A 19236-nucleotide genomic window follows, 5' to 3' on the forward strand; every position below is an offset into this window, starting at 1 on the left:
AGCAAATGTGGCAGCGGATAGTATATATGAGAGAAACCTCTCACCTACCAACACCCATTCTGTTAGAATATCAATCAAATGCTTTGATGTCCCCATGCATACCCCCACCCTCCCACTGTCAGACTGTCAAAGTAATGCTTTGATGTTTCTCTCATATATACTATCTGCTACCACATTTGCTTATTTCCACTAAGGGTCGAGCTTCTGTATAAGAGCTTCATGTTAATACTGCAACCCACGTTAAGTGGAGGGGGTGGGGTACCACAGGATCTGTCAGGCTGGGAAAGCTGGCACACTCCACACTAAATTCCATTTTAAGAGTACCTGCTTCTGCTTAAGACCAAGTGCCTTTGTGCAGGACAGGAGTACCACAGCCTCAGGCCCAGACTGCAGTTGCCTATTTTGCCTATGACAAATTCTGGGCCTGCTCAACATCAGCCAGCACATCTGGAGAAGATGGTCTCTGAGGTCCCAGGCATAATGGCAGCTGTACTTTCAAAGGCCAGCAGATCAGTCCTGAGATAGCATCAAAATGGCTACAAGCCAAAAGGTTTTGCTAACACACATTACATGTTTTTAACGTGTGCTGCACTGCCTTCCAGTCCTGCATTACCATGTTAGAATGCCCCTTTTCTTGATTTCCATAAAATTTAGGGGCCCTTTTACTAAGACGTGTAGGCGCCTATGCAGGTACAACGTGTATCAAATTAAAACTATCGCCTGACTACCGCGTGCCATGGGTGGTAATTTTAATTTTGACGTGTGTCCACAACGAGCGGCAGAAAATAATATTTCTATTGTCTACAGCGTGGCGCTAACCAGGTGGTAATCAGCAGTGTACACGTGCTGTAACACATGAGACCTTACCGCTAAGTATCAATGGGTGGCGGTAAGGACTCGGGACCAAAATGGACCTGCGCTGATTTTGATTTTGCCGCACGTCCATTTTCGGCAAAAAAAAAAGGCCTTTTTTGCAGGCTCGCTGAAAAATGGACCTGTGCGCATCCAATACACATGCCCACACTAGCGCAGGCCATTGTTCGGTGGCGCCTTAGTAAAAGTGCCCCTTGTATCTCATTTGCATCAAAACTCAATGCATTGCGCATTCAAATAATACAGGGTGTTATGGTAACACGGTTGCGATAGTCCACACTATCTTAATGTGACCCACTTAACAAGTTAGTTTTCCTCATTCCCCTGCTTTTTTTATTCAGTTTTGCAGTTGCAGTGGCGTAGGAAGGGGGGCGGTGGGGCGGTCCGCCCCGGGTGCACGCCGCTGGGGGGGGGGGGTGTCAGCTCCGCTGGTTCCCTGCTCTCTCTGTCCCGGAACAGGTTACTTCCTGTTCCGGGGCAGAGAGAGCAGGGACCCAGCGGAGCCGACGCAGCTCCCAGTGATGTGCGCTCGGGACGGAGCGGTCCTCCCACCCGTCCCCTTTCCTACGTGAGTGGTAAGAATGCGCTCCGGGGGTTGTGCACGCTGAGGGGGGGGGGCGCAGTGGCGACCTGCCCCGGGTGTCAGCCACCCTCGCTACGGCACTGTGCAGTTGTCTTCAGATAACTAGGATATTTGTTTTTCTCTGGTGCATTTTTTTTTCTTTGTCTACGTCTTACAAGCATTGGTAAAATGGCAATGGCAGATTTTTGTACTGAGCCGCAGCTGGCTTCTTACTTCCAAATAGCCCACCACAGGACTAAATAACTTTGGACAGAAATAGATTTAAATTAACCACTGCTCTCTCCATGATAATCCACATGGAAACAGCAATAAAAAGGAAGATTTCCACAGGGAGACCTCCCAGCTTTTCACCGGAAAGCAGTGAATGGTATGCGAATTTTCTTTCTATCCGAGAAAATCTCTCTTAATGAAATGTGTTTATGGCACGATATCTGCATTGCAACAGAAATCTGCAAAACTAGATCCCAGAAACTTTCAGGTCTTTCTGCATTTAAACCATCTCTTTTCCTTGGAACCTTCAAATATAATGATTTTTTTTTGTTTTCAGTGTAAAATGGAGGAGTGGCCTAGTGGTTAGGGTGGTGGACTTTACTACTACTACTTAACATTTCTAAAGCGCTGACTTTGGTCCTGGGGAACTGAGTTCGATTCCCACTTCAGGCACAGGCAGCTCCTTGTGACTCTGGGCAAGTCACTTAACCCTCCATTGCCCCATGTAAGCCGCATTGAGCTTGCCATGAGTGGGAAAGCGTGGGGTACAAATGTAACAAAAATAAAATAGATACTATTGGAGATTCTACATGGAATGTTGCTATTCCACTAGCTGCGCAGGCTTCTGTTTCTGTGAGCCTGACATCCTGCACGTACGTGCAGGACGTCAGACTCACAGAAGCAGAAGCCTGCGCAGCCACATTGGTGATCTGCAAGGGCCGACTTCTACATGGAATGTTGCTAGTGGAATAGCAACATTCCATGTAGAATCTCAAATAGTAGCAACAGTGGAGGAGTGGCCTAGTGGTTAGGGTGGTGGACTTTGGTCCTGAGGAACTGAGTTCGATTCCCACTTCAGGCACAGGCAGCTCCTTGTGACTCTGGGCAAGTCACTTAACCCTCCATTGCCCCCATGTAAGCCGCATTGAGCCTGCCATCAGTGGGGAAAGCGCAGGGTACAAATGTAACAAAAAAAAAAGTGACCTAGGCAGATACTCCTTATGGCTTGGGTGTTTCCTCTTAGCTTTTCGGATTTCCAGTTCAAATTGGAACTGGCACCATGTATAACCTTTCTTTCTCAACCCTCCTATACAGCCCAGCCATTCTAGATAAGGTCCTTGGTCCTGAGTGGTGTAGAACGAGTAGACGTAAATCCATTTTTTACTTGTTCCAAAAGTACAAAGACACTCGAGGAAGTTACATGGAAATACTTTTAAAACAAATAGAAGGAAATATTTTTTCACTCAACGAATAGTTCAGCTCTGGAACTCAAAGCCAGAGGAAGTTAACAGCGGTTAGCGTATCTGGGTTTAAAAAAGGTTTGTACAAATTCCTGGAGGAAAAGTCCATAGTCTGCTATTGCCCTGGGATTTGTAGTATGGAGTGTTGCCACGATTCGGGTTTCTGCCAGGTACTTGTGACCCGGCTCGGCCGCTGTTTGGAAAACAGAATACTGGGCTAAATGGAACTTTGGTCTGACCCAGTATGGCTACTCTTATGTTCCCAAACCTGGTCTTGAAGACACCCTAGCCAGTCAGGTGTTCAGGACACCCACAATGAATATTCATGAGAAATATTTGCAAGCACTGCGTCCACTGCATGCAAATCTCACTCATTACTATTCATTGTAGATATCTTGAAAACTTGACTGGCTGGGGTGGCAAAAGGAACAGATTTGGGAGCACTGCTCTAATCCCTTGATTTGTCCTGTTTGTCTGTCTTGACTAGATTGTAAACTCTGTTGAGCAGGGACTGTCTCGTATGTGTCTTATATACAGTGCTGTATATTTCTGGTAGCACTATAGAAATTATAAGTAGCAATAATAGTAGTATAGTAGTAGCAGCAGCAGGGCAGAAGTGATCCACAGTCACTCCTGTCCATGCCATCTCCACAGTCAACATGGCTGCTGTGCTTAAAATACAGGTGCATATTTGGCCTGTTAGGCTAACATTCTATGAAGAAAAGCAGGCCCCCTACTTTATCTTTTGTTGAACAGACTCTAAATAGGCACACTTGTTAAAGAATTACCCTCCTGGTTTTTATGCCCTTGTGCCTTCAGCAACCACCTGAAAACAAGGTACATACCTATATCTGGCTTTAGCAATCAGCAAATTGTCACGTTTTACTTTTAAGCATAGAACTGGGATAGAGTTAGGAATTCGAGAACACCGTGGAGAACTGATGGAGCACAGCACAGGGCAGAGAACCGGTTAAAATGCTGGGCCTACCGGAGGAAGAGGACGTATATCTCCCCCTAAACAATTCCAGGCTCTGCAAACTCTGAACAGAAATGATTAAACCGGGTTCTCAGAGATATTTGGATCTGGTTTTGTATCCTCAGTCAAACTTAATTAAAGCCTCCCAGGAATGAGGGGAGTGAAGATTTTCCAAAGCAATAAAGATGTACTGATAACAATACTAGGACAGGGGCTTGCTCAGTGTCACAAGAACAAGTTGTTCGACATTGCAAAAGCAGGAAGCCAAAGGGTTTACGCAGGAGATCTGTAAACGCAATGCCACCAGGTCAAACGTTTCCCCTCACCTTTATCTGTCCCCCGTTCTCATCACATAATATATATGATGGCAGAATATACTCGTTACCATGGCCTCACTGTTTTCTCAGCTGCTTTCTGTCCACAAAAGATGAAGAGATTAGTGGCGGTAGGGATTTGCTGTCATTCGGCTTTGGCAGCTCCAGGCCTTCTTATGGCGGAGCTTTATCCAGCTGCCCTGCCTGGAGATTACTTTATCCAGGGCCATCACCAGCTCACAAGCCATCCTGCCTTTTCATAAGGGAAATTAATGCACTCTGAATCCTATCTGAAGTTGCAGAGTAAGGTAGAAATGATATGATTTCATCGTGCGTCTTGTTCTATTTTCTTCCTGGTCCGTTAGGGCTGCAGCTCAATTGGAACACGGCCTCTACTTTATACGCAACTTTGAAAATCCAATCTCTAGTCCAAGCAGGCTGGTAGGATCCTGGGCATCTCTAGAAAAGTACTTAAGGGCCAACCTCAGAGGGGAATTCTGCAGCACGGTGGGTAATCTCACCAGACCAAAAAGGACCCTGAACAGAGGAAAAGCAGGGGCAAAAATGGGGGAAGCTTAGGGTTAAAAAAACAAAATAATCGGACCTATATTTATCCAACCACTTGTTTTCCTCACACCATACAATCGTGATTTCACCAGAAAATCAAATACTCTCTTCTTTGATATAATGAATACCTAGATAAATAGACTAGATGGGCCTTATCTGCTTTTATTTTCTGTTTCTTTGTTTCTATGTTCAAAGAATTCAATTCCAGGCACAACAGCCTGTGATTTATTGCTTAGTAACAAGGATGTTTTCAATATCAAATGCAGGTGCTCCTTGACTTTTACATTAACGTTATGATAAACAGGAAAGTTTATTTAAGATGCATTACTGCCATCCTGTGTCCAAGCGGGTGACAATGCCAGCCTGCTGGTCTCTAATCCAGAGCCAACTGCCCTACTAGATGTAGTCAACAGTAGTCTCCAGCAGACATCCACGTTAGATTTTCAGAATATCCAGAAATGAATGGCCGAGTTTAAGTTGCATGTTCTGGCTACCCTGCGAGATCTAGAAAGGTCATGTATATCATGACCTTGGAATAAATTTTGATGTTGCCCCAACCACAAGATAGTACACTTTATGCAGTGTCCAGTCCAAGACAGAACAAGTGATGGGCAGTTCTGTAAATTGGTGCCTCTTTTGGGCGTTGCGCTGCAGCATGGCAAGGCTCACCATAGAATATAAGGAGGTAATGGTGAGATGTGTACCTGGAACCTTTTATGTGAAGTCCACTGCAGTACCCCCTAGGGTGCCCCACTGCTCTGCTGGGATGTCTGTGTGGCCAGTCTACTAAGAATGCTGTCCCCCTCCCCATACATCCCAATGGCTTATTTTTGTGTGTTTTTCCCTTGGACATTTTTTTTTTCCAAAAATGGTCCACAAAGGTAGATGCACTGAGCATAAAAACATCTAGCAAATGGCCATTTTTGAAACAAAAAGTTGGACGTTTTTCTGGTTTGAAAATGGCCGTGTTCACTACTGGATTTTTGGATGTTTCCACAAAAACATGCAAAACTGAATTCAGACATCATATTGAAAATGCTCCTCTATGTCACTTATGTGTGAGCTTATAGTATAGCACTTAGGGAAAACGCACTTGTAAGTGGCAGATACTTCTACATTTTTTACAGAATTGCTCCAACATGGCCTTGCCAGCTTGTATAAGATGTGCCATACTGGTTCAGACTAAAGGTTCATTGAGAGTAGCAGTGGTCAATTGAGGTCACAAATCCCCAACAGGATCACAAAGTGTAGATCTATTTCTTGCCGCTGACTCCCAGAAACAAGTGGTGGTTTTCCGAGTACGTATGGCTAAAAATGGTTTCTGGACTTTTTATTCAAGAGCCTTTCTAAAGCCAGCTATGCCAGCTGCACCCTCCATCAACAAATTCTACAGCTTGAATGTGCATTGAGTGAAAAAAATGATTTGTTTAAATCTGCTACCTGTTAGCACTAAGACTGGGGGATACATCATAGTATGACTGGAAAGGGTAAGTAACCAATTCCCTAGTTAAATGTTCCACCTCACTCACAATTTTATAGATCTCTCCATATCTCCTTTCACCCCTCTTCTCCGAGCTGAATAGTTCTTATCTACTTAGCCTTTATTTATTGAGGTCATTCCACCCTCTTTATTGTTTTTGTTTTCCTTCTCTCTATCTTTCTTAGCTCTGTTATATAGTATAAGAAACAGGTCCATTATAATACTGTAGACTGTCTCACTGGTATATGGAATAAGTCTTTTGGCTTTTTTTTAAATCATCAATCTTTATTAATCCACTCAAGAGCACACATATAAACAGCATTTTTGTTTGCTTCCACAAGAACTGGTTGACAAATCCAAACATCTGTATAACCTTCCCAAATGCCTCCCTTCTTAGCGCACCCCCCCCCCAAGAGGGGCTTTTTACCCAATTCTCCTCCTCCCATGCATTGACCTTTTTGATTCAGTCTTTATTCTTTGTTTACCTCATTCAGCAGGCCACCCCCCCTCTCCCCAATGTGGCCTTAAACTCTGGCCAGCAGCAGGCCAAGTGAGGTGAGGAGATACAGCAGGAGTAGTGTGGTTCAGTATTAGAGCATAAATGGAGATGGTTCATTCAAGCAAGGGTCCTAAGCTTCAGGAAAACTAACTTTTGATACGATGGCAGAATAGTTCAAGGCAGGGCTGCCGAGAGAGGGGGACAGGGGGGGACAAAAGTCCCCGGGCCCGGGCCTCCGGGGGGGGGGCCCGGTGCCGCCACTGCAGTGTGGCCCGCCCGCCCTCCTCGCTCCTCCTCTCCTCGCTCCGGAACTAACCTTAAGTCTCCTTCTTTCACTTCGCGCAAGAAGCAGCAGCAGGGCAGGCCACTCCTTCCTTCCGTGTCCCGCCTTCGCCTGATGTAACATCCACGAGGGCGGGGCACGGAAGGAAGGAGGAGAGGTCTGCCCTGCTGCTGCTTGCGCAAAGTGAAAGAAGGAGGCTTAAGGTTAGTTCCGGGCCTGGTAGCGGGTGGGGGGGGGGGCCCAGCGACTTCAGGTGGGCGGCGACCTCGGGTAGGGGGGGGCCCGGGGGTGACCTTGTCCTGGGCCCAGCCCCTGCTCTCGGTGGCCCTGGTTCAAGGAGTCATTAGCTGCATGGAAAAATCTAGTAGGGTACTGGGCAAATCTGAAAGGAGATATGAGAGCAGTGAACCTTTTTGTTAAGGAAGTGAATAAAAACAAAAAGCAAAAAGAAGCTGCTGAAAAGGTAAGCAAGAAAAGGCTGCATTCATAAATCCCATGACACCTCAGAATGAGGAAGAAAGCCAACACTATCTGGTAAAAGCGAGCTGGCAAAGGAGCAAATGGAAAAAATGCTGAAATGGCAAAGCAGAGGAACAAGACTTTTTTTTTTTTAAAAGATATGTTAGTGATAGGAAACAAAAACTGCAAATGTGGCATTGCAAGACACAAAGGTGAAGGACAAATATGTAGAGGTTGATGAGGATAAAGTAGAATAGTATTTCTGTTTTGTGTTCATGAAGGAACGGCCAGGAGGGGGACTACAGAAAACAAATACAAACAGAAGTGAGGTGGAGCTTGAGCAGATTTCAGAAGACTGTTTGAGAAGCAAGCAGAACTAAAAGTAGACAAATCAAGAGGGCTGGAATGGATATTAGGGGAACTAGAGGAAGTTTAGGCAGCTCTGTCTAACCTTTCAATGCTTCCTTAGAGTCATGAGTAGGTCCAGAGGACTCTAATCTTCCAGTACCATGCCTGATTTTAAAGATAAAGTACATATTACTAACAATAGCTGTGCAAGTTCATTTTTTTAATTCTACCAGTACTCTGGGATGTATACCATCCGGTCCCGATGATTTGCTACTCTTCAAATTGTCAAAATTGCACCATTACATCATCCATGTTTACAGAGATTTGTTTCAGTTTCTCTGGCTCATCAGCACTGAATTCCATTTCTGGCACTGGTATCTCTCTCACATCTTCCTCGGTGAAGGCCAGAGCAAAGAATTCATTTAATCTCTCCGCTATGGCTTTGTCTTCCCTTTTTCCCCCTTTTATCCCTTGGTCATCTGATTCTTTTGATGGCTTCTTGCTTCTAATATACCTTCAAAAGTTTTTATTCTATGTTTTTGCCTCCAGTGCAGTCTTCTTTATAAAGTCTCTCTTTGCCTTCCTTATCAGCGCATTGCATTTAACTTGCTATTCCTTATGTTGTTTCCTATTATTTTCAGTCAGACCCTTCTCCCATTTTCTGCAGGATTGTCTTTTAGCTCTAATAGCTGCCTTCACCTCACTTTTTAACCATGCCAGCTGTCATTGGCCCTTCCTTCCTCCTTTTCTAGTACATGGAATATGTCTGATCTGGGCTTCCAAGACAGTATTTTTGAACAGCATAACTGCATATAATAAGGTGAGGTCACACCAGGGAGCAATACAGAGGCATTATAAAATTCTTTATCTTTTTTTCTATCCCTTTTCTAATAATTCTAACATTCTGTTTGCTGTTTTGGCTGCTGCCACACACTGTCAGAAGATTTCAACCTATTGTCGATAGCACCTACATCTTTTTCTTGGGTGTTGACTCTAAGGTGGAACCTATCATCATGTAACTATGATTTGGATTATTCTTCCCAATGTGCATCACTTTGCATTTGTCCACATTAAATTTTATCTTCCATGTGGATGCCTAGTCTTCCAGTTTCCTAATATCTTCCTACAATTTCTCACAATCCACATGCAATCTAGCAACCTTCATAGTGTTGTGTCATCTCTACATTTAGGGTCCCTTTTACAAAGTGGTGGTAAGCCCAACGCGGGCTTACCGCTCACTCTTTTGGCCCAACGCAGCTACCGGCGGTAGTCCTACCCCAGTGTGCGCCATTTCTGAGGGAAAAAGAAGAACTCCAGAAATGGCTTGAACGGCAATAACCCGTGTGGAGTGAATTCTTTCAACTTGAGAGAACCAACATCAGGTGAGAACCCCTCTGGCCTACTGAAGTGTATTCTGGCCCCGGTTTACAACTTGAACTAGTAAGAGGAGTTATGGACACGTCCCATCTCATGCTCGATGAGGACCTGAGGTAAGACCCCAGAAATACACCACCCTGGGCCTGGACAATTAGTATAATTAGATAATTAGTATCAGTGGCGTACCAAGGGGGGGCAGTGGGGGCGGTCCGCCCCGGGTGCATGCCGCTGGGGGGGGTGCCGTGCGCCTGTCGGCTCTTCGTTTTCATGCTCCCTTTGCCCCCGAACAGGTTACTTCCTGTTCCGGGGCAGAGGGAACATGAAAACGAAGAGCCGGCAGGCGCGCGGCACCCCCCCCCCCAGTGGCGTGCACCTGGGGGGGGGTTCTTTCGCTGGGGGATTGGGGGTTCTTTCACCGGGGGGGCGTCACGCTGTTCCGGAGGGCGCTGCACCCGGGGGGCGGGGCGCATCGGCGATCCGCCCCGGGTGTCAGCTCCCCCTAGGAACGCCACTGATTAGTATAAATTAAAAATTAAAAACTTTAGAAGGCAAGATAAAAACATACAAACTTAATTGTGGTGAAAACATGTAAGTCAATGTGTAAAACAAAACAAATTAAAACTTGAGACAAACCTTGAATAACTTAAAAGAAAGCATAAACAATAGCTGAAACCAAAAATTACAAATAAATGGTTCTTACCCTACTGGTGTTTAATTCAGGCTTCATCAAACTGGTATTTACTGATGTGGAAATGAAAAATAGCTGAAGGTTGCAGGAAAGTTTAAAAGTGAGGAATTAGGTTGCTTGGGGGGGGGGGGGGATACTCACCAGCATCACTGACCTGAGCTTCAATGTAGTGAATCATAGAAATTTAGTTGTGCAGCCAAGCATAAATACCTCTCAGGCTGGGTCAGATAATTAGAAGTTATCAAAAAGTACTTACATTTTGGATGTTTCTCAGATTTGCTCCTAAATGTCCATGAGTGGCACCCTAGTGTGTAAAAGGCTCTTGCCTGTACAGATTTTTTCCCTGCTTATGCCTCATGTTGATCTGAAGAGCTATTGGTAATAATACTAGATTGGTCTTATGATGTAGAGGTCAAGATGAAAATATAATGCATTTTCCCTCTTTTTAAACAAGGCAATTTTCTATATTCACTAGGAATAAATGCCCGTTTCTGAGCGCAATGAAACGGGCGCTAGCAAGGGGCCCCCTCCCTCCGAGCTACTTGCCTTGTTCGGTGTTCGCGTCGCTGTGTGTGGGTAGGGTTTTGTTTTGTTTTTGTTTGCTGCGCCTCCGTGGCCATGCCTGTGGCGTTTCGGTTTCGGGCCTCGAGTGTTATAGCTCCGCCCTCGATGTCATGACGTTTTGACGCGAGGGCGGTGCAGACACTCCAGGGCACACCGGATATCTCGGGCGCCTCAACTTCCGTGGAGGCTTCAGAACGTTGGGGTTGCCTTTTATATAGAGAGATGAGGGGATGTGCAGAAGACAAGTTCCCCTGTCAAACAGGAGATAGTGAGGCTGTCTGATAATGAAGACTGACTTTCCTTTTATGCTCTGACGTGAAGTTTGCTGTGGCCATTTATGAGAACAGTCACTGCTACACCAACAGAATCAGCATAAGTACTTTCCTATTTCCTCATCACAAGGCTGTCACTGCCTTTCCACAAGCCAGTCTGTAAGCCTTGATTTGACATCAGCACCATGGAGAGCGTTCTCTCTCTGGCTTCCATTCAGCCAGATGACTAAAGTACATTATTAACCGTACTCAATGGACTCTGGCAAGGAAGGCGCACACAGAAAAGCAAAAAAAAATTAAACGGCGCAAGGTGTGCAATGCCTATGGATGAACCGGGTTTTTGTTCTAGAGCTGTTTGAATAAAACAGTCTTCAGTTCCATACTCATGTACCCCACATCCTGTACTGGCCTCTCTGGTATCGACAAGCTGTCTCCATGTTGGCATGCAATTCTGATATAGTCCTGTTATTTTAAATCTCTTCTTATTTCTTGTCTATTCTGCAAAGAACCTTGGTGTATGGCAGTGGCCTAGCCAGACCTAGTATTTTGTGTGGGCCCAGAGTTAACTTGATGCCCCTCCCCCCACCATAGATATATAAAATACAGGAGGGTTTTTTTGTTGTTTTTATCTTTTCTTCTGCCTCCCCCCCCCCCCCCCACATATCCAACATCTCTCGCTCTCTCTGCAATCCACGTACATGAACTGGCAACTCCCCTCTCTCTGAACCCCCCCCCCCCCCCCCCCCACACACACACACACACACACACACACACTGTTCCTCCTCGGTGTAGCATAGGCAACCCCAACAACCGCAGTGATTCATTGTTGCTACCTGCACTGACCTTGCAGGCTTCCTTCTAAACAGAATTCCTTTTTGCTTATCCCATGCATTTTTGAATTCCATTATCGTTTTCATCTCCACTACGTCCTGTAGGAGGGCATTCCGGGTATCTACCACTCTCTCGGTGAAAAAGAACTTCCTGACGTTATTCCTAAGTCGACCCTCCTGCAACCTCGATTCATGTCCTCTAGTGCTACCACCTTCCCATCTCTGGAAAAGGATTGTTTCCAGATTAATACCTTTCAAATATTTGAACATCTGTATCATATCACCCCTGGTTCTCCTTTCCTCTAGGGTATACCTGTTCAGGTCATCAAGTCTCTCCTCATAATTCTTGCTATGCACATAATCGTATTATATGATAGGTTATCAGCCTAAATTTTGCCACCCAGCTATAAAATTTCCCCTTTAAAACACACAGGGGGTGATTTTACATGAGGGCGACTCTCTTTTTAGTAACTTGATTAAAACCTTATCTAATCACTCATGGTCTATGTACCTGCTATTGTACGTTTTCGCATTTGACCAGCTGCTAGTTTGAGTTTCTAATAGTGGTATAGAGGGGGGACGCTGGGGTAGGGGAAGGGGGATTTTGTTACATATTGCACACTTAGGTCCCTGTTTACTAAGGTGCATTAGTGTTTTTAGCGTGTCTTAACTTAGCATGTGCGCTAACCATGCAGGCGCCTATAGGGATATTGTAGGCATGTACATGGTTAACGCGCGTTAAAAATGTTAGTGCACCTATAATGCAGCTTAGTAAACAGGGCCCTTAGACTGGTTGTATGTATCTTTATTTGTGTATTACAAATTGCTTATTCCTAAACAGAGAAGGGGGATTTTAGAGTGAAAATACTGAAAACAATTGTTGTTTCGTGCTGTTGCATTATAGTTCATCAATCTGTTAAATGAAAATGATTGACTCTAAAACACAAAGGGGTCATTTCACTAAGCTGTGGTAAACACTAACACGTGCTTAGCACAGGAAAAAAATGCCTTACTGTGGGGCACACTCAGGCATCCTGTGGTAATTCTGGGATCGGTGGGCGCTACCCATGCACTACTACCTAACAGTAGCGTAGCAAGGGCGGGGCGGTGGGGGCGGTCCGCCCCGGGTGCACACTGCTGGAGGGGTGCAGAGAGCAGCCACGCACCTGTCGGCTCCACTGGTTCCCTGCTCCCTCTGCCCCGGAACAGGTTACTTCCTGTTCCGGGGCAGAGGGAGCCAGCGGAGCCGACAGCTGTGCGGCTGCTCTCTGCAGCTAAGAATGCACCCGGGGGGTGTGGTTGATGCACCGGGGGGGTGTTGTGCTGCACCCTGGGGGGACAGACGCCGCTGCACCCGGGGGGGTGCACAGCGGCGATCCACACCGGGTGGCAGCCGACCTAGGAACGCCACTGCTACATAAAATGTATTTTTTAGCACTGGGGGAGGGTCTGGGGGCAGAAAGTGGTGCATGTTCTGTGCTAATTGGTTAGTGCAGCTACAACCAATGCCATGTGCAAAGCAATTAGCGCGTGAGTTCTTCTCGCCTACAAAATAGCGTTAGGGGTTCGCGCACTAATGGGAAAACTAGCACCTGGCCAGTAATAGTGAAAATCAGTCATTTTACCCCTGAGATAAAAATGGCCTCGGCACGCAGGAATGGCCCATGAGAGGACACGTTAAGTCCACTTTTTAAGGTTTAAACATTTTTTTATTGAACATCAAAAATAAACAATCCAAATATCACTTGTAAGTTGTTCATTTCCCCCCCTCTCCCCATTACATTTCCTCCCCTCCCCCTTCCTCCACCCCCCTTTGTAAGTCCACTTTTTACTGCACTTTGGTAATAGGGCTCTGAAAATACCTAAAGACATGGTGGAATGAAGTACTGGGTGTGTGGATGTATTTCTGCATATTTCATTTATTTCATGTATTTAGAGTCCGCCATCTCTAGATTTCCGAGTGGAACCCGGCAATACACTCATGAAAGTCGAAGATAAAGAGACTTCTTTAGTAAGCTACGTTATGACGTGTGAATTACAGCACCCAGTGGCATAGCTATGTGGGGTCTGAGGGGGCCTGGGCCCCCGTAGATTTCATCCTGGACCCCCCTCCCGACGACCCTCTCGACCCCCCCCCCCCCCCGCCGCTGCCTACCTTCGCTTTTTCTGGCGGGGGACCCCAATCTCCGCCAGCCGACGTCCTCTTCATCCTGCAGTCCATGCACATGCACGTGCAGGACGTCAGCATGCAACAGAACGAAGACTTTTTTGTACTGACTGCAAGACGAAGAGGACGTCGGCTAGGGGGGATTGGGGGCTCCCGCCAGCAAAAGCGAAGATAGGCGGCAGCGGGGGAGGGTTTGCAGCGGGAGGGGGGGTCGAGACAGCGGGAGGTCATGAAAGGTGGTGGCGGGTCGGCAATGGGGGGGTCGGCAATGGTGGGAGGGTCAGCGGCGCCGGGGGGGAGGGCTAAAATGTGCCCCCTCACCTCGGGCTCTGGACCCCCCCTCCCACCGAAGTCTGGCTACGCCCCTGACACCACCTAACAGTTAACACAGTGCAGTAACCTCACGTTTAACAGCAAGCGTGGAACAGGCGAGGACCATGTCTTACAGTTACCATGGCAAATAACACAGATCAGGAACACTACACTGCATTGCACATTAAGGGGTAAATTCTATATATGGTGCCTGAAAAATCCACGTGGAAAAAAAAACACACGCCTAGACGTATTCTGTAAGGCACATCTACATTTTATAGAATAGGCTTAAATGTCACCGCAGTGTACAGAATACGCCGAGTGGATCTCTACGCAGCCAAATTTAGTCGAGTCCATATAGGCCACATTTTGGTGTAAATCCGGACGCTTAAATTAGGTGCAGATAACAATGCACATAGATTTTAGAAATGCTGACGCCTCGCCCTCTGGCCACGCCCCCTTTTCAGCGAAGTGACTTAGAATTTAGGCGCACTACGTTATAGAATACAGTTAGCGAGTTGTGCACGTACATCTCTGTGAATACCAATTACTGCTGATAATTGCTTGTTAACATCCAATTAGCAGCGCTGATTAGCTAGTTAACCAATTAAGTCATGCGCATTGTTATAGAATGCACTTCGATTTTCATTGGGAAATTCAGATGTCATATACAGAATCCCGGGGTATCTGCTGTGTAGTCTAATCCTTTGGATCTCATATTTTGTTGTTCTGATGTGTTTTTTATCTCCTTTAGATCTTACTACCTATTAGTTTGTGGATTAATACATTTTTATATTTTGAGTTCTTCTGAGGCTCCTTTTATTTATTTTTTTTCCCCCTCTCACTTTTCTGTTTCAGAAAATTTTCTGAGGAGGTTTTTTTTTCCTTCTTTTAGTTTTCTGTAGTTAACACACCGTTGAGACCTCTTCTCTGCATGAACTAAACAAAAAATGCAGGCCATACCCACAAAGTCAACACAGAGGTTCATTTTGGCAATTAACCTTACAGCAGCTTCGTCAATGAGACCTAAAATAATTGAAAGTGCTGATGGCAGGGATTGAAGACGATTCTGCGGAAACTGGACAATATTCAGCTGATTTCTATGTTGACTGCTATGCGACTTGGTCGCCTGCTATCATATCATCGAGTTTGGGATCCATACATGGAGTGGTTGGCACAACCGGACTCTACCTTGACAATTCAATAGGAATGAGGGAGGGGAGGGGAGGGAAGGGGGGATGGTGGGAAAGGGGGATATAAACAGTGGTGTGCTGGAGCCGGCTCGCACCGGCTCGCAAGAGCCGCTTGTTAAATTTTGACAGCTCTTGTGAGCCGGTTGTTGTTGGGGGTGAGCCGGCTCCATTGCGGGAGGTAAGCATGGCAGGAGGGCGCCATCACAAGCCATGCTTACCTCCCCTGCCACTCCGAAGCATGTCCAAAGATGTCCTTCGCTCCCACTCTCCCCTCCCGCTCCCCTCCGTCTTTTTTTAATTACCTCCGTCGAAGCGCGCGCCATTTAAAGCCCTGCTGCATGCTGGCCGTCTCCAGGCTTCCCCTGCTTGATTCGGATGATGTTCGTGCCTTAGTCCCGCCTTCATTCTGATGTCATTTCCTTTTTTCGCAAAGGCAGGACTAAGGTTAAAAATTTACCAGCACACCACTGGAAATAAACAGTTGGTTAGAGCTATTTTGAAGATGATACATTACTAAGTTGGAACGTATCCGACTGAATGTTTGCATTCACGTGTATGTTTGATCTTTATTCAATAAAAACTTATTAAAAAAAGAAGAAGAAAGTGCTGATGGCTCAGAGACTGTGTGGCTGTCAGCATTTATTCTTTTGCTATAAACGCTGCTGCATTATGGCTACTCCCCAAAAGTGGCCACCTTAAGTGGCCATCTAGATTACCCAGAGCTACTTTAAACACTGGGTAAAGTCAAACACGAGCCACAGTTCTTCGTTCTCAGCACAGAGTTGCTTCTGAATCAATCCCCATGGCCCTGGCATTCATTAACACTCAAACATTATACAATTATGATTAACCCAGAAATTAAAAAAAAATTAATGAATTGTCTTTGGGGAGCATTTGATTAAAAAAATCAAGAAGGGGATCTTGAAATGTCACAACTAAGAATAAATTCAAAAGACTGTTCATAAAAAACACAGAAACAGAGAAAAATGAAGGCAGATAAAGACCACATTGCTTATCCAGTCTGCCGCTCCCTTAGAGAGCCTATGTAAGAGCATAAGAATAGCCATACTGGATCAGACCAATGGTCCATCTTGCCCAGTATCCTGCTTCCAACAGTGGCCAATCCAGGTCACAAGTACCTGGCAGAATCTCAAATAGTAGAACATTCTATGCTACCAATCCTGGGGCAAGCCATGGCTTCCCCCATATCCATCTCCACAACAGACTATGGATTTTTCCTCTAGGAACTTGTCCAAACCTTTTTTAAAGCCAGATACGCTTTTCTCACATGAGCACGCAGTTTTGGAATACACTGCCACGCAACTTAAGAACGATCCACGAGCAAGCTTCCTTCCGCAGATTATTGAAGACCCATCTTTTTGAAAAAATTTACGGAAAGAGCCAAAACACATAAAGTCCACACTTACTGTTCATTAATGCACCATACATCCACTTCTGAACTCTCATCCCCCGTAATCTCACATCACTCATACCTTTACTCACAGAAATATGTATACCATATGTTTTTATGCCTTAATATTGCCCTCTAAGCTCCCATTGTCTCCTTCCAATGTTTCAATGTTTGTGTTCCATTGTTACATTCCTTAACGACACTTTGATTGTCTCACATAACTCTGCACAATGTAATCCATAACCAATTTGTAACAAATTGTATTTCCATCATTCATCTCATATTGTAAGCCACACTGAGCCCGCAAAAATGTGGGATACAAATGCAGTAAATAAATAAATAAACCCACTGTAACGACATCCTCCGGCAGCGAGTTCCAGAGCTTAACTATTCTTTGAGTGGAATAAATATGTTAAATAGCACCAGTCCCAGTACAGATCCCTGCGGTACTCCACTACTCACCCTCCTCCATTGCGAAAAATGGCCATCCTGTCCTGGGGTCCTGCACGGAGGTCTGATTTACAGGGCAGCCCAAACAGAGAAACGTTTGGTCTCCATACTCAGACGCGGCAAGACCCGGATAACTGCGGAAGCCTAAGACAACACATCACTTTTGTTTCAGCTGATATATCAGAGGAACTGTTTCTAGATTAAACAATTTAGAGGTTCTCTAAAACCAAAACCTAGGGGCCAGTGTTGTCAAAACCAGGTTCATTTTTAATCCGAAAGCCAAACCAGAACACAGCCTTTACATAGTAACATAGTAGATGACGGCAGAAAAAGACCTGCACGGTCCATCCAGTCTGCCCAAGATAAACTCATGTGTATACCTTACCTTGATTTGTACCTGTCTTTCTCAGGGCACAGACCGTATAAGTCTGCCCAGCAGTTTTTCCTGCCTCCCAACCACCTGTCCCGCCTTCCATCACCGGCTCTGGCACAGACCGTATAAGTCTGCCCTCCCCTATCCTCGCCTCCCAACCACCAACCCCTCTTCCCCCCACCTGCTCTGCCACCCAATTGTAGCTAAGCTTCTGAGGATCCATTCCTTCTGCACAGGATTCCTTTATGCACATCCCATGCATGTTTGAATTCTGTTACCGTTTTCATCTCCACCACCTCCCGCGGGAGGGCATTCCAAGCATCCACCACCCTCTCTGTGAAAAAAAGATTAGAGGTGCCTATCATATATATTCATCATCAACTTTACTTTATATGCCATCTAAGCAGTTTATAAGATCATAAAAATAATAACTAAAATTAAATTAGAGGCACAGACGTATGTCTAGGAAATGGGCTTAGTGCCTGATAATACAGGACTTTCCCCGCACACTAAGCCCATTTCTAGTGAACCCAGGATATACAATGATTTCCAATATTTTCTTTCAGGTCATGCAGTAATATTAGCATTAACATGCGTAACCTGAAAAAAATTTGACGGGGGAGTACTTACTGCCTCCTATTTAGGAGCTCCCATGTTATGAATGCACTAACCAGTTAGAGCGCAGTGATCAGAACTTGCTAGCTGGACAGTGTGTCTACACCCAGTCATTTTTAAGGAAAAGTAGACAACCCATTCTCTGCCCCCGACACACCCCCTCCAGCAAATAAATGCAAAAAAATTAATAAATAACAAGCGCTTAGTGTGTGCAAACAAGTTACAGCAAAATGCTTTATTGTGCTTTCTGCTAAGCGTTAAGATGTAATGCCCTTTCGTAGACATAACCCATAGACTAGAAGGCAAAAGTTACAATTTTTTTTTTGTTTGTTACATTTGTACCCCGCGCTTTCCCACTCATGGCAGGCTCAATGCGGCGGGCAATGGAGGGTTAAGTGACTTACCCATAGTCACAAGTTGCTGCCTGTGACGGGAATCAAACTCAGCTCCTCAGGACCAAAGTCCACCACCCTAACCACTAGGCCACTCCTCCACTGTTGCTACTATTTGAGATTCTACATGGAATGTTGCTATTCCACTAGCAACATTCCATGTAGAAGTCGGCCCTTGCAGATCACCAATGTGGCCGCGCAGGCTTCTACATGGAATGTTGCTAGTGGAATAGCAACATTCCATGTAGAATCTCCAATAGTATCTATTTTATTTTTGTTACATTTGTACCCTGCGCTTTCCCACTCATGGCAGGCTCAATGCGGCTTACATGGGGCAATGGAGGGTTAAGTGACTTGCCCAGAGTCACAAGGAGCTGCCTGTGCCTGAAGTGGGAATTGAACTCAGTTCCTCAGGACCAAAGTCCACCACCCTAACCACTAGGCCACTCCTCCACTCCAATTCATTCAGGTGGATGTTTTTGTGGATGATTAATGTCGAGATTATTGTTTTTCCCCACAGTTCCAGGTATGACTTCTAAAGTTTTCCTCAGAAATATTTCCTTAATTATTACTTCGAAAGGAGTGAAGCCTGTGAAAACTGAGATTGCTTTAATCAGTGGGATTTGAATTAGAGACTTGAGTATATGTATCGTTAAATAATTTCTGGTTTTTAAAAGAGAGGGAATGTAATCAGATGTATTATTTCTAACTAAAACCTGGACAACAAGTATGTTCTCAATTAAATGAATTGACTGTACG

At 45.4% G+C, this 19236-nt stretch overlaps 1 protein-coding gene across 1 annotated transcript in view; it reads right to left on the bottom strand.

The window, feature by feature from the left end:
- The window catches only part of RAB3B (RAB3B, member RAS oncogene family), a 124758-nt gene that overhangs the window by 53929 nt on the left and 51593 nt on the right, over nucleotides 1–19236 (bottom strand). The window lies entirely within an intron of this gene.

Source organism: Microcaecilia unicolor, chromosome 6 (assembly GCF_901765095.1).
Source record: "Microcaecilia unicolor chromosome 6, aMicUni1.1, whole genome shotgun sequence".
NCBI classification, from domain to species: domain Eukaryota; kingdom Metazoa; phylum Chordata; class Amphibia; order Gymnophiona; family Siphonopidae; genus Microcaecilia; species Microcaecilia unicolor.